Source organism: Lonchura striata, chromosome 6 (assembly GCF_046129695.1).
Source record: "Lonchura striata isolate bLonStr1 chromosome 6, bLonStr1.mat, whole genome shotgun sequence".
Taxonomy (NCBI): Eukaryota; Metazoa; Chordata; class Aves; order Passeriformes; family Estrildidae; genus Lonchura; species Lonchura striata.
The window spans coordinates 22,226,756-22,249,199 of NC_134608.1; the positions used below are offsets into that span (position 1 = coordinate 22,226,756).

General features: G+C 36.5%; 1 long non-coding RNA gene across 1 annotated transcript in view; it reads right to left on the reverse strand.

Moving 5' to 3' along the window:
• Positions 1-5,946: 5,946 nt before the first annotated feature.
• Positions 5,947-22,444, reverse strand: part of LOC116183724 (uncharacterized) — a 34,922-nt gene continuing 18,424 nt past the window's right edge. Inside the window, exon 2 of the long non-coding RNA XR_004148401.2 lies at positions 5,947-6,775. This is a non-coding gene — a long non-coding RNA (uncharacterized LOC116183724). The remainder of the gene's footprint in view (positions 6,776-22,444) is intronic.

Below are 22,444 nucleotides of genomic sequence, written 5' to 3' on the forward strand. Positions count from 1 at the left end.
CCCAGATAGTTTTCCAGACAGCAAGACTGCATGCAGCCTGGAACAAGGAGAATAGGTCACCTGTCACATAATACTAGGGCACAGTGTCACTCACAGGCATTCCTTCAAAAGATATTTTTGGTTTCTTATGCTGTCTATAAATATGCAGAGGGAGAGGATAAGGAAAAAAGAGGTTGTGTTTAATTCCTGACCACAAACTTGTCTCTGCCCAAAGAACTTGGAGACTGTAGCTCATCATTTCAAGTCACATAGCAGAAAGCCCTTGGATAAGCACCCAGTTTACCCCAACTAGGCATTTGACCAACTTGGTTTGATTGTTGTAACAATGCCAGACAGAGATTAGTTGTGGAATGAGTTTGCAGTTGAGACTCAGTCTGTCTAGAGCACTTGGATATCTTGGTGTATGGAAGCACTTAGAGAGGAGTGTATTTAAAGAACCCAGAAGCAGCTGTGTGGCTAAAATTAAAATGCGTTTTTCTTGTATTGTTTTTGCTTGGTTTCCTGTTGCACACTCTGGACCTGTCTTATGAGAGCAAATGGGCAAAGGAAAGAGATGAGTCAAAGGGATGAAAATCAATCCTAGAAATTCCTGCTTTGCTTTTTACAGCCTGGATACACCAGATATTTGACATGAAAAGGCCTGTGGCTAAAAGAGTCTTTGAAAATCTGCTCTTTATATTCATATGCCTTTCATTCCATTCTTCAGTCATTTAGCCCATAGATTTCCTTTTTGTGTGTGTACAAGGATTGCTGCTCCATTCCTTTCTCCCCATCTTTCCTTCCCAGAGCATAGGAGGTCTAATTCTACAGTAGCTAGCACCAAATGTGCTATAGCTTATCAAAATGTCTGTAAAAATATCTGATATAAGGGGCAGAAAAGTACTGATGTGTAAGTGAAAGCATAAGGTACAAAATACAGATATATCAGAGCAAGATCTCTGATAAAGCAAGGTTAAAAATATAAATAATGTTTGTTTGTAATCAGTAGAGCAACTGCTCCTTTAGCAGAAAGGTAATTTTCTTGAAAGAGTATATTACTTAGAAGTCATAGCATGGAAGGCATTTAACAATAAATTTATATTCAGATACTTCTGACATGGAGAATTATTACCCCAGAATACTGTACAGGGAATTAGGAAATAGTTTTAAAATCTTGGTCAAGGCCATATAGGAAATCTGTGGCAGAGTCAACAAAACATGAGAATAGTAAGGGCTGTTCCTGTTCACCACTTCCCTCTCTGATCATGTGCCTTACATAGATTGTAGAGCCTTGCTGTCAGACCAAAAACTTGCTTAGTCTGATGCCCTAAAAGCTGCTTTGAAGCTAAACACAAAACTCTTTAGTTATTGGCAGTTGGGATATGATTCCATATGATCTTTTAGCAAAGCAAAAGGACACATTTATATATCACAGTGAATGTAAAGGAGCTATTCAGAGAAGCCCAACTGCACTCCACACCAATAAATCTACTTATTCCATCTGCTTAAAATGCCCTGAAAATATTTTTAATAGATTTTAAAAATATATAAATATATGTTAAGCCATGCAGCTTTCCTAAAGAGTAGAAATAATATTAAGGAGCAATATAAAATGACCAGCCCACTTTGCCACGAATAAATGGGAAAGTAGAAGTCAGGGGTGTTAAGTACCCCGTATTTGCAACCACAGGCTGGTCAGAAGTAAGGAACAGAATTTCATGTGGCTCACCTATATTTTTAAGGGGTTTATATTCTTTGAGTATGTGCAGCTTTTCTGTTCATGATGAGGAGAGTTGCATACTGTCTCCTGACCCCCCAGGTCAGCAGCACTGAAAGGGTCACATCTGCAGTTTGAATGGTCGAGGTTAACAGTCTGAATAAAATAACAAAACTGAAACTGTTACTCATCTAAATCAACCTTCTGCAATCAGCAATCGTTTTGGCCAATGTTTTGTGTATTCTGCCAAAATCTCTCAGGAGTGAAAGATTCAGCAGCCCCATTAAATACTACTCAAGACTGTGGCTTTCACAAGTACGAACTTTTTTTTCTTTTTCTGGTTATACAGATAATGTATCTCTGGTAACCTTGTACATTTTCTGAAAGAAGAAACTATGGTGAATACATTTTCTGTTTGTTCTGTTTTGCATTTGTTTTTCCTCTTCAGAAACAACTCAGTTGTGAATGACCCTGTGTGATAAGTAAGAGAAATTCAGTATGCAGTTTTGGTGCTACAAAAGGGCCCACTGGCAATTTCAATGCCTATTTCCCAAGTCCTCGGAAAGGTCATTGAGGGTCTCCATTACATGCAGTCTAGAGCCTGCTACAATTTTCTCATACAATTTAATCTGCTGCCTGGATGGCCTCCAGTGTACAAGCAACTGACAATCTACAGTCTTTGGAATTGATTTCCTGGAATTGTGGAATGCCTACTTGGCCTCCAGATGACAGATGTATGCTAGAGCTCTCAGTGCTGCTGCTCTACAGAGATGAGAGAAAATTTGCCTCATTTCAACATTTTCTGTAAGCTTTTAAATCTTCTTTTAGTGATTTTAGGGATGAAGTTATCACTAAGATAGAAGCATCATTCTGAGTGGGAATCATTAATAAAAATCCTTTGCTTTCTGTAGCCTTTATCATGTAGGGACCTTTTTGGGCTTATAAATATACTCTAAGACAAACACTGTATGAATTTGTTAACTCTTGTCATAGTCATTTTGCACTTGGGGAACCAAAAATTAAAGGGCAGATAAATCAGTTGCCAAAGTTCACATACCAGGACACTGTCACCATCAGAAAAAGTTTTTCATTTTAGAGTTTACTTCAAGCAACTAATGTGGATTCATGCTATAGGTCTCTTGTCTTTACTAAGATTGTACCTGTACTTTATTTAAAGCACATTAAAAATGTGTGTTCTTCTTAATAAACAAAATATTTACATGAGTGGGAGACTGAGAAAATAACTTGAGATTTCTAATCTATGTTCCAGTTTTAAGACCAAGTATTCCTCCTATTTTTCTTCTGTATGTAGCAAGTGCTCCTAAATCTGGAGTATAGGTGCCATTCTCTTTCTCTTATAGTGCATAGAAGTAAACTCCAAATGCCAGACTGAGACTCAGCAGAAAAAACCCAAATGATGAATGAACAATGGAAAAAAATTTGGGGTTTTCATTGAAAAAAACTAATATAAACAATTCCATGAGGTGTTTTTTCTTTGATGACCGACTATGCAGTCAATCTGAAACCTGAGTGACCTGCTCTCCTTTAAAATCTAGAAATGTTTCTGCATGCATAGAAGTTTGGAACAGAAAATAGTAAAATAGAAAAGCTGGGATTCTTAATATGAAACTCCAGCTCAACTAGCATAGTAATGGATGGTTAAAATGGCTCATTTGATGGAAATACAAGGGCACACATGGTGGCTTGTCCAGAAAGAGAAAATGTACACCTGATGACAAAACAGAGAGATTTCCATTGTCATCCCAAGCCAGAAATACCTGTTGTATAAGGCTTGAATTCATTTTTGGATTTTGTAGGGTAGCACTTTTTTGGGATGTTTTTTGCTTTCTTTGAGAAACTAGCCAAATGTTGTAGGGTGTGGAACTTCATAAAAACAGGGGGGGAAAGTTTATGTGGACTTCAACTAGAAATGAATATAACAGCTTACAGTGAGAGAATAAGTAAGTAAATAAATAAATACATATTTATATATAATGTCAGCCTTGATACAGAAAGGAGAGAAGTAGAGGAAGCAACTAGAGAGGTTAGAATACCAGCTTTGTGCTAAATAGGATGTGGACAAGAACATGAAAGAGAACTTGAGTGAGCATGAAATGGAAGTATCCATGATCCTCTTGAAGGAAAGGAGGGAGAACAGCAAAGTAGAAGAAAAAGGATTTCAAGAAGGCAGACTTCAGCAAACTCAGGGTACTGGGAGATCACATGTCATGGAAGAGAAATTTAAAGGAATTAAGCACTTCCTGATGGAAAACATACTCTCTGGAATTTAATGATCCCAGTGCAAGGAAGAATAGCAAGTATATAACAAGAAGTCATCTGGTTAAATCATATACATTGACCTCAAACATGTGAGTCATACAGGAAATGAAAATTATGTGAGATTACTAGGATTAGTATAAAGGAATACATTAGTATGTAGGGACATAAAAAAGAAAATGGCACAGAAGAATTTATAATTAGGAGGAGCAAGAAACCTTTTATAGGTGACCAACTGAAAAAAATCTGTTTTTATAAAGGACATTACTGTTTATGACTATGGAGTTTCTACTTGAATTTTATAAGGAATAAGAGAAAGACTGGGAAAGTATTCCATACTAAACTGAGAGAGAAAACTAGTAATATCTTAGATCAATATGATGCCTTTTTTGTTTCAGTATTCACTAGAGAAGTCTGCTGTAATCATGTAGTTAATATAATTATTATGAAAAACTAAGGACCATGATCTTACAGACTAATAAAATCGACTCTAGCTTGTTTAGAGCACTGGCCAGAACTATTTAAAGTTGTCAGCAGGCACCTCTGATAACGTAGGAGATGCTCTCTGAGGCTCTAAGAGAAAAAGGAAAAATGTAATGCTTAAAGTATAAAAAAGAAGACAGGGAATTTTTTGTCAGCCACTTTGACTGCAATTCCTAAAAAAAATGCTCAAACAAATAAAATGGACAAATAATAAAATGAATTATATGTAAACATCTGGAAGATAGCAAAGAAATGGCTGACATACAGAATGGATCTGTTGAGAGCAACCCACATGCAAACAATCTGTTTTCCTTGTGCTTTGGGCCAATAGATCTGTGAACAGAAGAGCAATAATAAATGTTTTGCATCTTGACCCCAGCAGATTTTCTGACCATCTTTACGTATCATATATATGCCACATTTTCCTGAGCAAAGCAGGAAAACTTAATTTATGAGGAAATTTGAAGAACTGATGGTGTTTAGTCTATGAGAAAAGTCTGAAATGAAATGTGTCTTTAGATAAGGCTTCTAAGCTACCCCAGAAAGGAGAGTAATTTTTCTCCATGTTCTGCATAGACAGGACAAGAAATAAGAGTTCTAAAATGCAGCCAGAGAAATCCAGGTTAGATATTGGGAGGAATAAGTAGAAATAATGAAGCACAGGCATATCTTGTGAAGAGATAATGTAAAATTTCTGTTACTGGAGTTTATTATGTTCATGTTACCTGTGCTTAGAAATGTTACTGATACTTTGCCCTGCATCAGGACAGTAGATAGATGAGATGACTTTCAAGATACTTTCCAGTAGCATCTTATGTCAAAATTTTGCTGTTCTCCAGCCTTGGCTGTCTCAATCTTGTGTCTATGTTAAACATTTTTTAGACAAGGGTAATGGCAACCAAGCACTTTTCAGCATTCACTTTCAATGTTCACTTTAATAACATTTTGTGAGAAGGAAAGAGGTATTCTGATTTTTGTAATACAACCGTCAGAAAGAGCTTCTCTGTATTAATGTAAAGTTGGGAGCAGAAACTATTAGTCTTATATGCAGTTGATATTTAAACCAAAAATAGCTTTCATGTTTTCAGTGAAAAGTCACCCAACTGTATGCTATATTCATTTGCCCTTGTTCAATGTTTTTCCTCCACAAGCTTTTTAAAATACTGTATTGGGGGCTTCAAACTGACTTCTAATTTAGTTAGAAATTTTTGGCTCCACCTAACAAAATTCTGAAAGTCGTATCTGTAGTTCAGGTAAAAATTGTGATATCTGTGCAAAGTATCATCTCAGCAAGGACATCACAAGGCCTTATCACTGCCCTACTTACAAGAGAAGAACTTATAGTATTATTGTTATTGCCCAGTAACAGAGTAAGTCACAGAACAGTGTGTGAACTGTTTAATAAAAAACAAGTTTCAGATCTACAGTGACTTGAAAAAAATCAGCATACTTAAAAAAAGAAAGAACCAAATAATACACTTTTCCAGAAGTTAGGCCTTGTTTCACTTTTATTCTTGTTTCCATTTTTGTCTTCATGTGCACATTAAATCAATGTGAAATAAATATTATAAACAAAAAACCAAATTCTTTGTACTAAACATAGCTACAGAACTGGAAGCCTTATGGGTGGAATTTATTATATTCCTAGCCACAGGAGAACAGAGATGGAGCTAAATGTTAGATATAGTGAAGGATAAAATTGGCAAGAGTATCATGTTATCAAGGATGGATTTGATCTGCTAGAAATTAATGGAAGATAAATCATTGAAGATCATGATTAATAAATATTTTTTCCATTTTTTAGAGTGTTAACTTCAAGAAGTGGTTATTTTAATTTTCTTTTTAGTAAAGAGGATAGGTTTTTTTATGAATACAACAAATAGGTAACTTAGAAGTTGTCATAACTAAAATTCCATTTATTTTAATCTGGGTTGAGAAAGGGAAAGACTTGGTGGGAAAAAGTGATTGGAAAGACTGAAGTTATGAAAACAGCTCATTTTTGTGAAGCAAAATGTAAGCATTGTCAACAGTTGTTAAATCTCAAGATAAAAAGAATTCACACTTATTTCAAAATGAAAATTACTTTCTTCAGAGTTTCTACATTAAATGAATGAAGCGTTGTCTGTTGAAGTAGAAGAGGAGGTGTGGGTCTGATGATCTTCCGAGTGAGACATCTTCAGTGTCATTGAAAGTTAGCCACAATGAAAATGTAATTCCCTACCTAGGTCTTCCTGCAGCTCTTCAACTTCGAATTCCTTTCAGAGCATTCTCAGTTCAGCCTTGAAAACCACAATATGACAGATGAATTGGTGACTGCACCTTAAAAAAAAAAAAAAAAAAGGAAGAAAAGAAAGAATGAAGTCAAACTCTTGAACTTGTTAGAAAGTTGCAATCTTCTTCTAAAAACATCATAATCAGTGTAGCACAAACTGAGCATTTTGAAAGTGATTGAAGCACTTTGCCCTGAATACTCTCATTCAGACAGATTTAAATTTGTGGTTTCATATTAGATACTACAAGTGAAGAGACAGAGGAAAAAAATTAAAGGAACAACTAAAAGAATCAACTTTGACATTAAGGCAGATGGTTCGTTGCACATGAGAAATGATCCAATAATGGATACAAGTATCTGTAGAGAAAAATAGGTTCCTACTTAATGCTATCGATTTTGTGTTTGAAAAGAAAAGCAAAGACTATTGTGTCCAGGTTAGTATAGCTGTTGCCTACTAGCTCAAAAGAAAACCAGAGGAGGGATCTTTTCATTTATTCTAATGATGGAAATAAGGAGAATAAAGGTATTTACATTAAAAATCACTTGAAACATTTCTATGGTAGATGTTCAGTATACATTGATAGTACAGTTGTGAAATAATGGAGCATTTCACACCATCATAAGGCATATTTTGGGAGTTCAAAGATTTTCCTGCAACCATCTGTCTCATACTTGCTTGATTAAAAAAAGAGGATTGATGCAGCACCTTCTCAACAACATTCAGAGGAACTCTACACAAAATTTTGGACCTGATTTTAATCTACAGAAAGATGACTTGCATAGCACAGAGTGACCTAAAAACTTTTCATTTGCACCAAGTCCATTTTGCAGCATCCAAAATGTACTATGTCATTTTTTGGTCAAAGGAGAACAGATCTAAAAGCTCTCTATACTTTGATAAGAAATAACACAGGCTTTCAAATTCATGTTGAGCCCAAAGTATGGTCAAAACAGACTTTACTGATGGTTTGGTTGTTTTTGTTTTTTTTTTTTTTTACAGACATGTTACAGTTACAAAAGATATTACAATGTGGGTTTGGCAGATAGAAATTCTATGGACATGCCAGTCTACAACCATGGTCACAGGGAAAAAAAAGGCATATCTAATTAACATCTAGAACCACAAAGGGAGAACAAATATTCTTTGATTACTTCTAGATTTTTTATTGTTAGAAATGTTGTTTAGCCAGCATCATTGATTATTCATACCATTGCCTGTTTTTTGTCTAAATTAGGAAAAAAGTAGCAGGCATGTGGAATGTAGACTCTTAAGCCTACTTTTCTTCTTTCTTTTAAGACTAACAGGCTTTGTACATGACATGTATGGGAAGAAGTGATGCCACAATTTATGTCAAAAGACTGAAATTTGGGAGATGAATCACAGTGAATAGATACTCATAATCTGACAGATGTCAGTTTTGCAAAATATATACAGTTCTGTTCAGCAAGCTCAATATGTGTCTGGTGATTCAGATTTATTTGGTTGAACAGTTAATCTCTGAAAAACAATTTTTCAGTATTCTGGAATGGCTTGTCAGAATACAGCTGCCAAATACCCTGAGCATTCTCTGTCTCTACTCATCTTCCCTTCTCCTGCTGGTCCCCTTTGTAAAGGGAGAGCAAATAGTCAATTTTCAAAAACTCTGAACAGATTAACATAGACCATGGCTTTCCCAGACACTTCTTGAGTGCCATGAGTGCCAGAGGGAAAATTGGTAAAACCTTTTTCCTTGCATCTTAAAGCTGCTTCCTCTTGCTAAGAGTGGGAATAGATTAGATAAGACAAGCTGCCTGACTTAGAATGAGGTAGAAAAGATAGTCATGGGTCAGGTAGAGGTACAGTATTTGTCAGGACATAAGAAGCACAGCACCAGCTAGGCTTGGTAAACAGAAAAGGAGGGAAGCTCTTTAATTAGCAGAATGTGTAATTAAATCTGAGTCCTGGTGTTCTTTTGCTATCATAAAATATATGAGATATCTACTAGCAAAGTATGTCTTACTCACTTCTAAGCTCTGACCTATATTGCATTTATACTGGGGATTTTATTAGTGCAGTCTGACTCTGACAGCAGCATGTACTAAGAATTTAAAGATTAGAACCCTGTTATTACAGATATCAACATAGGTCCATATGTTCACCCCTAATTAATTATTTATGCCATGACACTGGGAGAACAATAAGGTTATGCTTGCATTCTAGAAGGTAAGTAGACTGTCCCAAGTAATTATAGATCTGTTACCCTGGCATCAATCAATGCCAATATAATCGAAAGTTATTAAGAAATTGTTTTTTAAAAAAATAATTAAATAATGGAAATATAATGAATGCCTGTCAAAGTTGATGTACAGAAAATCAGTCTAGTCAGTCTGTTTGACATTTATATGTTTACTAATCTATAGAGAAAATATATACAGATTCTTATAAGGCAGCTGAACTGTGACTAACAAAAAAAAACCTAATTCAAGAATGAACCTTATACAGTGTTAACAAAGCACATGCTGCTCTGGCTGGAGGACTTGGAAGACAAAAAAGTAGTTGTTAATTGGGAGTCATCATGAATGGGGGTTTACCTTGCACAAGGATTGATGCATGTTATTAGTGGGCTGGTGGGTGGCTAATGATAATCCCTATTTTCCTTATTATTTTAACAAATAAATAGTACTAAGGGCATTTGGTAACATTTGCAGATAATATCAAAATAGGAGAAATAGTGAATAGTGAATGAAGTCAGGGAACTTACTCAACCACTTGGACTGGTTAAGTAAGTTATGGCCATTCAAAGGAACTTATATTGTAACACTGACAAAAGCAAGATCATATCTTTATGAGCAGAAAACATGCTGTCTGTTCATCTATAGGAAGAATAGGAAGAGGAGTTGTTTCCTAGGAAAGAGATTCTGAAAAATATTTCAAGGTCATATGGACAAATGAGTCAACATGGTTCCTACTGTAATGATTTGGCAAAAATAGGTAAATTGAATTGGAAATGAACCACTTGAGAAGTCATTTAAATTTTGCATATGGAATTGGTGCTGGAATCCTGACTAACTATGAGACTTGCATTTTAAAGAGAATGGTGAGCACTTTGAGTGGATAGACAGCTACAGAATAATTGTGGAGAATTACTTTGTAGTTTGAAAACTGAAGAGCCCAGTCTGCCTATTTTTTTTTTTTAAGAGAAGGGAGAAAGAAATTGTTCAGAAGTGATTTGATTACAATGTTTAAATACTTTCCTGTAGAGAAAATCTGACATTCCTAAGAGCTATTCATTTTAGGGAAGAAAGGCATAGTACAGTAGCATCCTTTTGTTCTGGACTCTGGATCCAAATAAATCCACATTTAGGAAGAAATCTCAAAATTCTTTTCGGTCCAGAGATAGACTCAACAACAGCCCCTAAGATGAAGATTTGAAAATTTCTCTAAAAAGAATGTGAATAACCTTCAGATCAAAACAGGACTGGGGGTAATTTCTTGCATTTGTAAAAAATAAGTAACTAGCCTTAGTATGCGATAAAATTTAATAGACTGTGATATGCTAGTGATCCCACTAAAGGATTTTAAAAGTATTTTCTGACCTTTGAATTCAGAGGGGAAAAAAAGCATTTTACTAACAAAAATACCTCAAAAGAATGCTAAAGTTCTAAATCATGCATTCAGAAGGGGCAAAACAGAATGTAGGCTTCCTGAACAAATTTCTCCAAACTGCTATGAAATAGTCCAATTACATGTTCTTAGATGTTCGAAGTCATGTGGAAAACGGATAATGCGTAAAAAGGCACTGCCTGGATAGAGAGTGGAATAGTACCATGGAAATACTATGTCGTCATGCAATTATAAACTTTATTCTAATGAACGTACGTGAACAAAACTACTGCTGTTATTTACAAGCTTGTATCTGTAACATCTGTGACCCTTTAATGGGAACAGTGACATAGAAGGGAATGACAAAGAGGCCAAGGCAGTTAAATAGGAAGAGAGTATCTTGAAGGCAGATCTCTCTGAGACAGCTATAGAGTACTTTAAAAGTATTGTGGAAGAAAAATACCTCTTTTAGGGTCTGTTTCTGCATTCAAAAGAATTATTTAGACCCAGTTCCTCTTTTCCTTTGTTCTGTTTTAGGTTAACTTGGAAGAAATCTTAAAGGGTATTATGTTTAACTGTCAGATTGATCAGCTACCTTGTTTATCTAAGCATACTAAGTTGGTTGAGCAGAGCTTGATGGGAGTCTGGAGATGCTGGAATGAAAGAAAAGAGATTCCATTTCTGTGAATTTTGTACATAGTTCTCCAGTCTCAAGGATGATGGAAAACTATGACTGAAGAGCTGTGAGAACTCTACATTTTACTTCATTTTTTGTAGGCTGAAACTGCAGATAGAAGAAATGTCATAACTCTCTGAATAAAAAGAGAATAAGAACTTAATTTTAGTGATTTTTCCCTGTTCTTAGATGCATATAATGGCATAGGAATGGCTTTTTTCTGACATACGCTGCCTCAGGAAGAACTTAAATGGGCTTTTCTCATGGAATAGTAATAGTGAAAAGAAAACAGTACAAAATAAGAAGCAAATATAACAAACCAGTGAATCCATGTGACCTTCTGTTTACAGTCTATAAAGTTGCATTTTACGTGGTACACACTTTTTTATTTGATAAAATTTCATGGCATAATACTTAGATGTTAATTTCCCTTTGCAACATTTTTCTCCTCATCCTCCTTTCATGAAATAAGAAATGAAACTGGTGTAATAGCTTTTTCTTCACACTACATGAAAAAATTGCAACAATCTTGGTGCCTGTAGTAGGAAGAAGTGGTGGGAATTGTATCTTCTTGTGAATGTTTTCCTGATTGCAGTGATACTCTTCTAATATCACTGAGCCAAATTATGTTAATGGAGTTTCCTTTCTACTCTTTTATACTATGTTGACCATTTCTTATAGCACATTAACCATAGTGCTAATACAAAACGTGTACTTCTGTTGTTTTGGTGACCTACTGTATTTAAATATGAAAAGAGGTTTTATAAGGTGCAATTGTGGTCTTCATGATTTGAGAATTAAATGGAGAATAAAGGTAATTATATTCAGAGGACAAGGATAGTATATTTGATGGAAAAAATTATAGGGTAATAGAATTTACTATTGCCAGTGTGTAAGAATGTAGAAAATTTAAGGTTCTTACCTGAGAAAACGGGAAACCTGTATTATGTGCCAGAAAGAACTGGCACTTGAAATTGCAACTCCACTAGCAAGGATTTTTAATTAATCTTTCAATTTTGGGGTGGTACAATTAGATTGGCATCTATCAAAATTTGTTTGTTTTTATAAAAAAAGAAGGGGAAAAGCTACAGGATTGTTGTTTTGACCTTGATGTTGTGCAGGGTCTTAGAAAACATTTGAAAGGAAGGAGCAACCAAGATCATGGAAGTAGAGGTAAAAAGAGAATTGGATAAATATGAGGTGGTTTTAGCAAAAGTAGATAATGTCAGACAAACCTCATTTTTCTCTGATAAGATAAGGGTTTTCTTCAAAAACTGCAGTGTAGTGGACCCGAAAAAATCTGGGTTTAAGCAAAATATTTGAAACTGTGTTCATGGAAATCCTTATTTAAGCAGAAGAGGACATGATTTGGAAATAAAAAACTATCTGAAGACTTACAGTGAGGTTTTTTGGAAAGAAAGGGTGTAAAAACATAGAGGATTGATTTATGGTATTTTTCAAAATTCATATTGTGGCTGATTCTCTTTACTCATTTCACATTAATGACCCTAATTCAAAACTCAGTTTGTGTTCATGAAATTTGAAGATAATGGAAAGTTAGGAGGTATTAATAATATTGAGGAGAATCTGCCTATGAGATAGGAAGAATGACATGACAGTCAGCAGGAATCATCACAATGAGAAAAAAATTTAATACTGCAAAGTCATGCATTTTGGACCTTCTGCTGTGAGCTGGAGGCTCATTGGTCAGCAGGGATGCAAGAAGTTAAACCTCTGTATTTAATAAGATAAATTCTGGTAGCATTTTAAAGCCATGAAGAAGGCTTTGTAAATGTCAAGCCTAGCTTTCTCATTGGATTTTGGAAAATATTGATACAATTAAGACAAAATACTGTTACATCTCATCTGGATTACTGGTATCAGACTGATTTTCTGTACTTGAAAAAAAAAATTGCATTTTAACTGGAACAAATCCAGGAATGGTCTTCAAGGACCTTTAATGGAATGGTAAAAAAGTCTGTTGAGAGCAGATTATAAGAACATGGCTTGGTTTGGCTGACCAAGAGGAAGATTCAAAGAGGATATGATTATTTTCTAGAAATACATTTGGGGGTAAACAGCAAGTAGGGAGAAGAACAATTAAAGTTAAAATGTAAGATCAGATGGATAAGAATTAATCAATAATGCATTTAGACAGGAAGTTGAAAGAAGTTCTCAAGCCATCAGAAAAAAGAACTTCTGGAACTGTCTCCCATATACAGTAATGGGTACAAGGAGTCTTAATAGCTTACAAGGTGAAGCTTTGTAAATTTAGAGCAAGCTAGTCATGAAGTTCAAAAGCAAAGCTTGTGAAATGAGACTTTGTGCATTTGGTTTTCTGTCATTCTTGTGAGAGCACTAAAGGAAGGTTTACTCTCCATGTACAGCTGTGTCAGGAAGTGTTTGGTGCCACAAGCTTTGCTGTAAAATTACTAAGTAAAAGAGAATAAAGCTAGAAAAGCTGGTAATGAGATACAATGGCACAGGCAAAAGGAAAAGCTAAGGACTGGCGTGATTTCTGTCCTGTGGATATCAGGCACGTCCAGGAAAGCAAAGCGACTGTCTGTTCAAGCCCAGGTTTCAGTATGGGCTCCAAGGGTTTCTATGGTTGATAAGTGCAAGGACAGAGGATTGAGCCCACACATACCCACTTATCAGATAAGGTTCTTTATCTCTTGCTGGATCATGAGCTTTCAGTAGTAGTTGTATTTAATTGTAGTATTTAATAATGTATTTCATGCTTCCAAGTTTCCATTCATTGCCTGAGGAAGAGGAGAAAATTTTACTGTTTTCTTCACCCCTTTCTGGTAGTGTGATTTCATTTTTGAAATATTTTCCACTCTCCCAATTTTCTCTGATGAGATTGGCCATGAGATGAGCTTTGATGGGATTTTAGTTTTACTGCACTGATTTCAAGTCAGAATAAAAGCTGGTTTACTGTTCAAGCTTGCAAGGATCTTCTTGAGGGAGCAGAATGGGGTGGAGGGTGCCTTTCCTTTCCTTTTATGAAGAGTGTTTCACTTTAGTGTCATTTAAGTCCAACCTAACAAAACCCCTATCATTATAGGGGTGTCAGAAGTTACTTTTGGAAGATGAAAACTGTGCATGTTCTTGTGCCTGTAGTGTACTTTTCCATTCGGTGATCCAGGATTGAACTGACACGATATTGATATGATTCAGAAACTACTGTGTTATTGATGAAGTATAAACCCAAGTTCTTATTTAATTTCCTTACAGTTTGGTAGCATCTTTCTCAAGAATTTAATTTCTAACTACAGCTTTGTGATGAGTTACCAGCTGACTGACTGCATTCCCTCTAAAATTTGAACTAGGCATAGTATACTTCATCACTCCCTGAACTGCTGTTTAGTACTGCTGAATGCTTTTCTGCATTTGAGAGTTTCGATGCATTTAAATTATGGGACAGATAAATTTATAATCCTTATGATGCTGTCTTGCAGCAAGCAGTTTTTAAGACACATTTTGCTGAGACATTAACATTTATCATCTTAGATTTTTATTAAATTATGACTTTACTATTAAATATGATATCAAGTATAAAAACATATCCTGCCTTAGAAGGGGTTGTAATGATTAAACTCCAAGCCAGACAAATGGTAAAGGAAAACATTAAGTGAAGTAGTTCACATTGTAATTTAAGGCAGATAAGTATTTTTATCCCCAGAAAAGAAAAATGGAGCCCAAATACCAAGTGTAAGGAAGAATTTAAATGATAGATGAGCAATTCTAATGGGACAAAAATATTACCTTCTACCATTTTCTAGCTTTAACATAGTTTTTGAAGTAACTGAGCTACTAATAAAATATTCAGTCTATTTTTAAAAAATCTCAAATAAGTTACCACAATATTCCAAACATTTGCATAGAGGTAAATATTGTACCTATTTATAAATGCTGCTGTGAAGGATACAGAATTTACTATCTAAATGCAATGAAACCAATTTATTTATCAGAGACTTTATTTTCAGATAGATGCACTAGACATGACATTGGTATTCAGAAGAAACCTTTCTTATGGTAGAAAGAAATTTGTGAAATTATGAGTTATTTTTAAAAAATCTTGAGGGTAGGTTCTTGACATTTTGACCTTTATCAATGTGCCAGATGCATTCCTGGTGTTTGTTGCTCCAGGTCACCGATATTGCCTTTATGCCATTAAAAACTGTGAATGGGATATGGTGTTGAAAACCTTTCCCTAAGGGATCCAGAATGCATTGTATTCAGGGATACAGTTCCTAGCTTAAGAACTTTGTCTTTCAAGCTTCTCCACTTAAACTTAAAAATATGGGATTCTAAAAAAAAATAGGATGTAGATTGGCCAATACAGTGTTTTTCATGGAATCTTTCAAAGGAGGAATTCTCCTATAAAGTAAGACTAGAAGCCATAGGGAGGCCATGACCACCTCCTTGGATTCTAGGTTTCATTTTTAGTTTCTTGCTCCCTTCCCTGGGAGGAATGTACTGCTTCTGCCCTCTACCCCTGATTTGCTATTTTATAGCCTCCCCTACTAAGAAGAGAAAGAGCTCTTCTTTCTAGTAGTCTAACAAGTCACAGCTGTTAGTTCAAGCAGCATGCCTATTCTCACACAGTGGGACAGTTTAAATGCAAATTGAACCAGGAAGAGGTTTATGTGTGTTATACCTGACACTGAACTCTCAAGGGGTTTCCAGTGGCAGAAGTTTTGATTTTGTCAGAAGAAATGAAGGAAAGTAACTCCTATAATATGAGCAAAGAAAGGAAGATAAGGTGCTTCCATGGTCTACTGGATCTGTTGATCTGTTTAGTCAACAACCTTGGATCCTATCTCAGGGACAAAAGCTTCTTGCATTGGATCATTCAACTATAGCAATGTAGCACTTAACTTGGCCGGGCCAAGATACCATCAGCAGATGTCTTTGGAGGTACTTATGAAGGAAATGTCAAGTAATCAGTTACTGCTGCCTTATCATCTCTAGGAAGCATTTCCTCTGGACTAAATGAGAGTCCAGGAAAATTACTGCTTTGTGTAAGGGAAGTCAAAATTCAAAGAAAACTTTAGGTCACCAAATTTCTGAAACAGATAGATCCCATATTGCTGTCATTTCATAGCTTTTGAAATTCCACTTAATAAAAATCATGTTTAAGCAAGGGAACACCTTTGAAGCCATTGCAGATCATTCAGGTAGCTCTGGAGTTCACCTTCTGACTTCAATTTTCTTCTAGGCATTCTGCAGCATGGGCTCTTGGTGCTAAGATTCTACTCATCTATCACCCATTCCTCTGGCAGGAAACCTTCTTTCTACACCTGTCAGGTCATAGAAATTCAGGCATTAACCTCTTTCAGGAGAATACTTCTACAGATGATTTTCAGACTGGCTTGTGACATGCCTTTCAAGTGTATTTACAGTCAGGTATACTTTGCAGCAAGTGATCAATTAATAAATTTTAATTCTTCCTTGGATACAGAAAATGAGGGGGAGAGTTTTGATATGGGGGAAAAAATGAACAAAAGCAAGGTCTTTTTTTTGTCCATCAGGTGTATATAGTTAAGTTTAATCATTCTGTTTAAAGCTTTAAAAGATAGTATTAAGTGTGCCTTCTAGAAAACAAAGAAGTGAACAAGTAGAATTACATAGGTAGAATTGATGTGCTGGCACCAGATGCTTTGTGTTGGTTTGTTTATTGATTTACTTTATCAATTTAAAAAATTAGGATCCATGGGGAAAAAAATAGTATAGATGGTGAGTGTGACTTTCATTTGTGTCACAGCACGCAGAGGAATTTTTGCAAAGTGTCAGGTTTAGCATTCTTCTTAGACAGACTTTTCCTAGTTTTGATTTGTTTAAAGCACCACTTTCTGGTCACTGGTTCACAGAGCATTGTGCAAATTGAGGATTGTTGTGGCTGCCTGCATCAAACCTTCTTTAGACAGAAAGCAAACAAAAGGAAGATAGGAAAGACCAGAAGAGAATTTGTGAGAGAACAAGGCACATCACTACTTTGGGGAAGAAAATGTTAATAGGAATCTTAGTTCGTATTCTAAACATTAAAGAATCATTAAAGATTTCATTCATTAAAGATTCATCTAAATGTGGTGGCACAGATATCCAGTACTGTCTCCTCACTCAACCATTTGTTGTAGCTTTTTCAAAGACAATTTTTTAAAAGTCCTGTAGGAGAGATAATAGATATTAAACTGGGTAGGTGAAGATGGGCAGGAATGCATAGCAATTCCAATGATGAAATTTGTTCCTTTCCCTGTCTCCTGAGTTGTTCAGTCTAACAACCTTCCGGTCCACAAACCTAAAAATGTTGCCAAATAGCTGCAGAAAAAATAATTTCCAGAAAAGGGTGGCATCTGATTTATTTCCTGCATCCTGCATTTGGCTGCAAGATTGCAAATCTAAAACTGAGAGAAGTGTCATCAGCCCCTAGAGACAGTGTCCAAACAATTGAACATGTTTGGAGGAAAGGTTTATTCTTTGGCTCTCTCAATACTTGTAGCTGCCAATATTGAGTAGTTATGGCCAGACAGATTCACTGTGGTTCATGGCTGGCTCTCAGGTACAGAAGTATTTGGAATTTTTCAAGGAAATCTAGGGAAGTGTTCAAACATTTCCTCAATGTTCCTTTGATATTTTGTGCTGCTGATGGTCTTTAGACATGATGGTTTCCCTCAGAAGACATTTCTGACTCATATCTCAGAGACTGGGCTAGTATAAGAACTTAAATAGAGAAATGAGAATTCCTTTTCTGTTCATGTGGGAAACTGGATTCACTGAGATCTCTTCAGCCCAAGGCGGACAACTTTTAGGAAGAGCTAAAAGCCACAGAGTTCACAGCCTGTTTTCAGGGCCTGAATGAAACTTGGCTGTTGCAGGAAATCTTTCCAGTTCTAAGATTAACAGCACTTAACAGTCCTCTTTTAGAAACTGGCTACTCTCAAAGATGGCAAGAATCTGTCAGAACAAATCAAGAGAGAATGCAAAAAACAACCCACTCTTGCTATTCTCTATCTTCTTGCCCCTTCTAAAATAAATCGAAATTGTTCCTGATATTCAAAATTAAAGACAAAGTTGAATATAGATATATTTGCATTTATGATTATGAGTGAGAGGAGATGATTTTATTTCTCTCCTGATGATCCTTTTTCTTGCCTTTTCTTCATGTCATTTGGTTTGAAAGATTCAAAAGAGTAATGATTCTGACAGATTCACACAGAATGCTTCCCAGCCCTTTGATCATCTTTGTGGCCCTTCTCTGAACCCTCTCCAGCCTGTCCACATCTTTATTTTGTATAGCAGGGACCAAAACTAAACACAGCATTCCAGGTGTGTCCTGACAAACACTGAGTGGAGTGGGATAATGAATGACTTCTTTATCTCTGCTGCTGATGCCCTTTTTGATGCAACCCAGCATCCTGTTGGCTTTCTTTGCTGTAGCAGTCCACTGTTCTTTCAGACCAAGCTTCTTGTCCACCCGGACTCCCAGACCCCTTTGACAGAGCTGCTCCCCAACCCAGTAGATACCAGCCTGTGCTGCACTCCTGGATTATGTTTTCCAAGTGCAAGACTTTACACTTGTCCTTTTTGAACTTTCTAAGATTCTTGTTAACCCACTTTTCCAGCCAATCCAGATCTTCCTGTGGGGTTGGCTCTCCCTTCTGAAGAGTCCAGTTCCCTGATCAGTTTGGTATCATCAGCAAACTTTAGCGGAGTACGCTTGATCCCATCTTTCAGATGCCTTATGGAGGTATTAAACAGTGTTTGGCCTAATATCAGCCCCAGGGGAACCCCACTTGTGACAGGTTGCTGGTTTGAAAGGGAGCTAATCACCACCTGTCTCTGGGTGTTGCCTGTTGGCCAGTTCCCCACCCACCACAGAGATCACATCAGCTTCTCTAGGAGACTGTGGGAAACCATTTCAAAAGCCTTGGAAAAATCCAGGTAGACAATGTCCACTGCTCACCCCAAAACAGCCAAACAGGTTACTTTGTCATTGAAGGTGATAAGGGTTGTGAAGTATGACTTGCCCTTGGTGAATCCATGCTGGCTTTTCCCAATCACATGTTTCATCTGACTTGTGATAGCCCCCATGATAATTCCTTTCATAACTTTCCGAGGGACTGAAGTAAGACTGATGGGCATATAACTTCCTGGGTCCTCCTTTAAGCCCTTCTTGTAGATGATGGTTGATTTCTTCCAGTCTTCTGGGATGCCAAATGGTCTCCATGACTTCTCAAAGATTTGGAGAGCAGCCTTGCTTACCTTGGGGTGATTATTGGCAGGATCCATCAATTTATAGGGATCAAACTCCTGTAATAGTTGACACACCAACTCTTTCTTTGCTGATGGTTGGTTTGTGTTTGCATTAACCTGGATTTTTGTTCCCAAGGTGTGCACTCCAACGGTGCTGGTAAAGACCAACGTGAATAAAACATTGAGAACCTCTTTCTTTCAGTGTTGTTGGTGATGGATTCACCTCTCCTGTTTAACAATGGGCCAATATCTTCCTTCTGTTTCTACTTCTTGTTTACATACCTGAAGTACACTTTCTTGGGTTTTTTTACATTTCTGGGCAATTTCAATTTGAACTAAGATTTTGCTTTTCCAACAGCACCTCTGCACACCTTGGAAATGCTTCTGTGATGAGGGTTTTCTCAATGGGTGTTTTCTCGATGGGTATTTTCTTTTCCATCTTTTGATATGTTTCTCTTTTGGTTTTGAGCAGACTGAGAAACTCTCAGATAAGCCAAGGCAGGTATTGCTCTGCCTACTTCCCCTACTTTAAAGGATAATGAACTGTTTTTGAACTTCCATGTTTCTCAGGAGAAAAATGCCAGCATAGAGAAAACTTTGCAATCAGTATGCTATGACCTACCATTTACATTAACCAGCTCCCTTTTCTATCAGCCAGACTACAGTACTCCTTTCTGCCCCAAGAAGATCTTATAGCATCAGTTTCATGCTAAAATGTGTTCATTCTCACAGAGTTTTTTCCTTTAAAGAAAAAAAAAAATGAGGACATCCAATCATGAGTTTTAGGAATCAAACATCATCAGAATAGGCTTATCCAGGTGCTATCTCTCATCCAGGGCAGTTCACTTGCCAGATTTGTGCCCAGAAGAGTCCCTAGAAATTGTGACATTCATAGCATTTTTCAACCACAAAGGTGTAAGGACATTTCTACCATAGCTCTCATTTGCCAACAGCTCATCAAAAGACATTTATGTCTTCTGGATGTGTGGTAAACATGCACATTATCAGAGCTCCTCCACATTCATTGCTGGAAGGAAAAAGTGTTATCTCCTTTTACTTCAGGAGAATACTTGAACCCCAAGCTGCTTCTGCTTGCAAAGTAGAGAAGCTAGAGCTTATTTTCCAGGTGTAAGAGACAGACACAACTGAAACAGAATGTAAATAACCAAAATTTCTCACTCCTTCTAAGATTCTGAACAAGGAAGCAAACTCAGTCTTCTATAACCAAGTTATACAGTATTTGAGAACAGTGCCCTACCTCTCCCTGGTTACATTCTCCACTTAGCTCAACAATCAGCTTTAACTTTGCCTAGTCTGAGCTTCTTTGCACAGAAATTTGGCAGGAAACTCCTGGCTGCCTGATGTTTTCAGTCTTCCCATTGGATGTCTGCTGGTTCAGGGTAGAAAGGGATACTATAGAGCAAAGGAGTTATACCTTCACTAATCATGAATCTCACAGGCAAAACTTCAGACTAAGCTATTAAGGCTATTCAAATCACAGATATGAGATAATACTTTTATGAATTAGATGCAGATTAAAATGCAGAACTGTTAGATTTTCCACATGACAAAAGTTTATAGTGGGGAGCCACAAAGTACAAAACTAACTACTTCTATTGCATGTAATTTATTGAGCAGTTACTTATAAAAGGGAGAGTGAACAATGAAATGGCAGATATTGCAGATTAAATGAAAGCATATCAGTAGCTGGAATTCATACCCAGCTCTCCTAAGTAATCTCCCTGATCCACTGCATTTTTTTATCACAGCAGATTCTTTTAGTCCTTTTCACTGTATTCATGAATGTAACTTGCACAATACAACATCCCAGCTTCCCATTCTGCTGAGTGAGTTTTATAGCTTTTAATTTTCATTTCCAGCCTTGGGCTGACTTGTAAGACTGAATCCATGTCCCAGCCTGCAGACTGGAAGCCCTTCATTAGTATGCAGGGCAGGTACTGAAGGAAGCTGTCTCTATGTGACAGCTCTCAATCCACTCCTCTGATTATTATGGCTCATATAAAAGAGAATGCAAGTGAAATTAAAAAAAAAAAGAGAAAGAAAAAAATCATTGCATTTTCAAGTATAAAAAAAAAAAATTGTATAAAGTATCTGGTAATATCAGGTAAGAGAATGTATCTGGTTCTGTATTACCTGCCAGTCATTCCTCTGGTTAATTTAAAAGCAAGTTAAATGTGGTCACAAGGGAAGAAGCCAAACCTCAAATACAAATTACCTGTTGAGTTTATTATGGACCTTTTTAAGGGAGATGACTTATGAGCTTATGACTTTAATATGAAAAGCATCGTAGCACCAAGTAAAAGTCCACTCTGTTGATAATTTTCTTGTTTTCTTGTTGGGCAGATGTCTTCCTATCATGATAGCAAAGCTAAGCCCATTGTAAATGTCTGCATTTGCTCACAGGGGAAAAAACAAGGAAGTTATGGAAAGGTATTGTTATAATTTACCTGGGTTTTTTTAGGCAGCATAGGAAACTATGGGAAAAAAAATACTACCTTTGGCTGTTGTCATTCAGCCTGGTGATAGAAAAATATTTCATAAATAATCAGATCCTCTCCCCTTTTTCCAATTACATATATCCCAGGTGACTGCTTATTCATGGCTAAAATGCTGCCACTTCTGGGTAGGAATATTGCGGCTGTTTAACAATGGATTTTTATACTATACAATAGTTTCAGGACTGAAAACTACAAAAGGCATCATAACTAATTTCTTCTTCAAATGAGTTTGTAGGGTGTAACCACCTTTTATATGGTAGTTACCTTACCTTGTGCTAGAACTCTTGTCTTACCCTCTAAGCCAGTGGTTTGCTTAAGAAAGTTCAATTATGCCATCTTCTTCCTCCTTGGGAACCTACCCTAACAGTTAACTAACTGGTTGAGGTAGGGACAGCGCTTCCCTTCCTGTTGGCTCTATGCCTTTGTGCTGAAAGGAACACAAGATTTATAGTTCCAGAAGAATGGCAGACAAGAAGGGGCAGGACTCACTAACCTGTTACTCCGAGTTCTTACCTTTAAGATGCAAGCCCTGGGTTCAAGAGCATTTCACATTTCATTCCCATTATGCATCTTTTTGCAGCTCACCACTAATCCTTTTTGAGATTCTGATTGGGGCATTTAATTTTCTGCTGGCACAGTACAGAAAGCTAAGGTTCCTAATCCTTGAGGGTCAGACAAA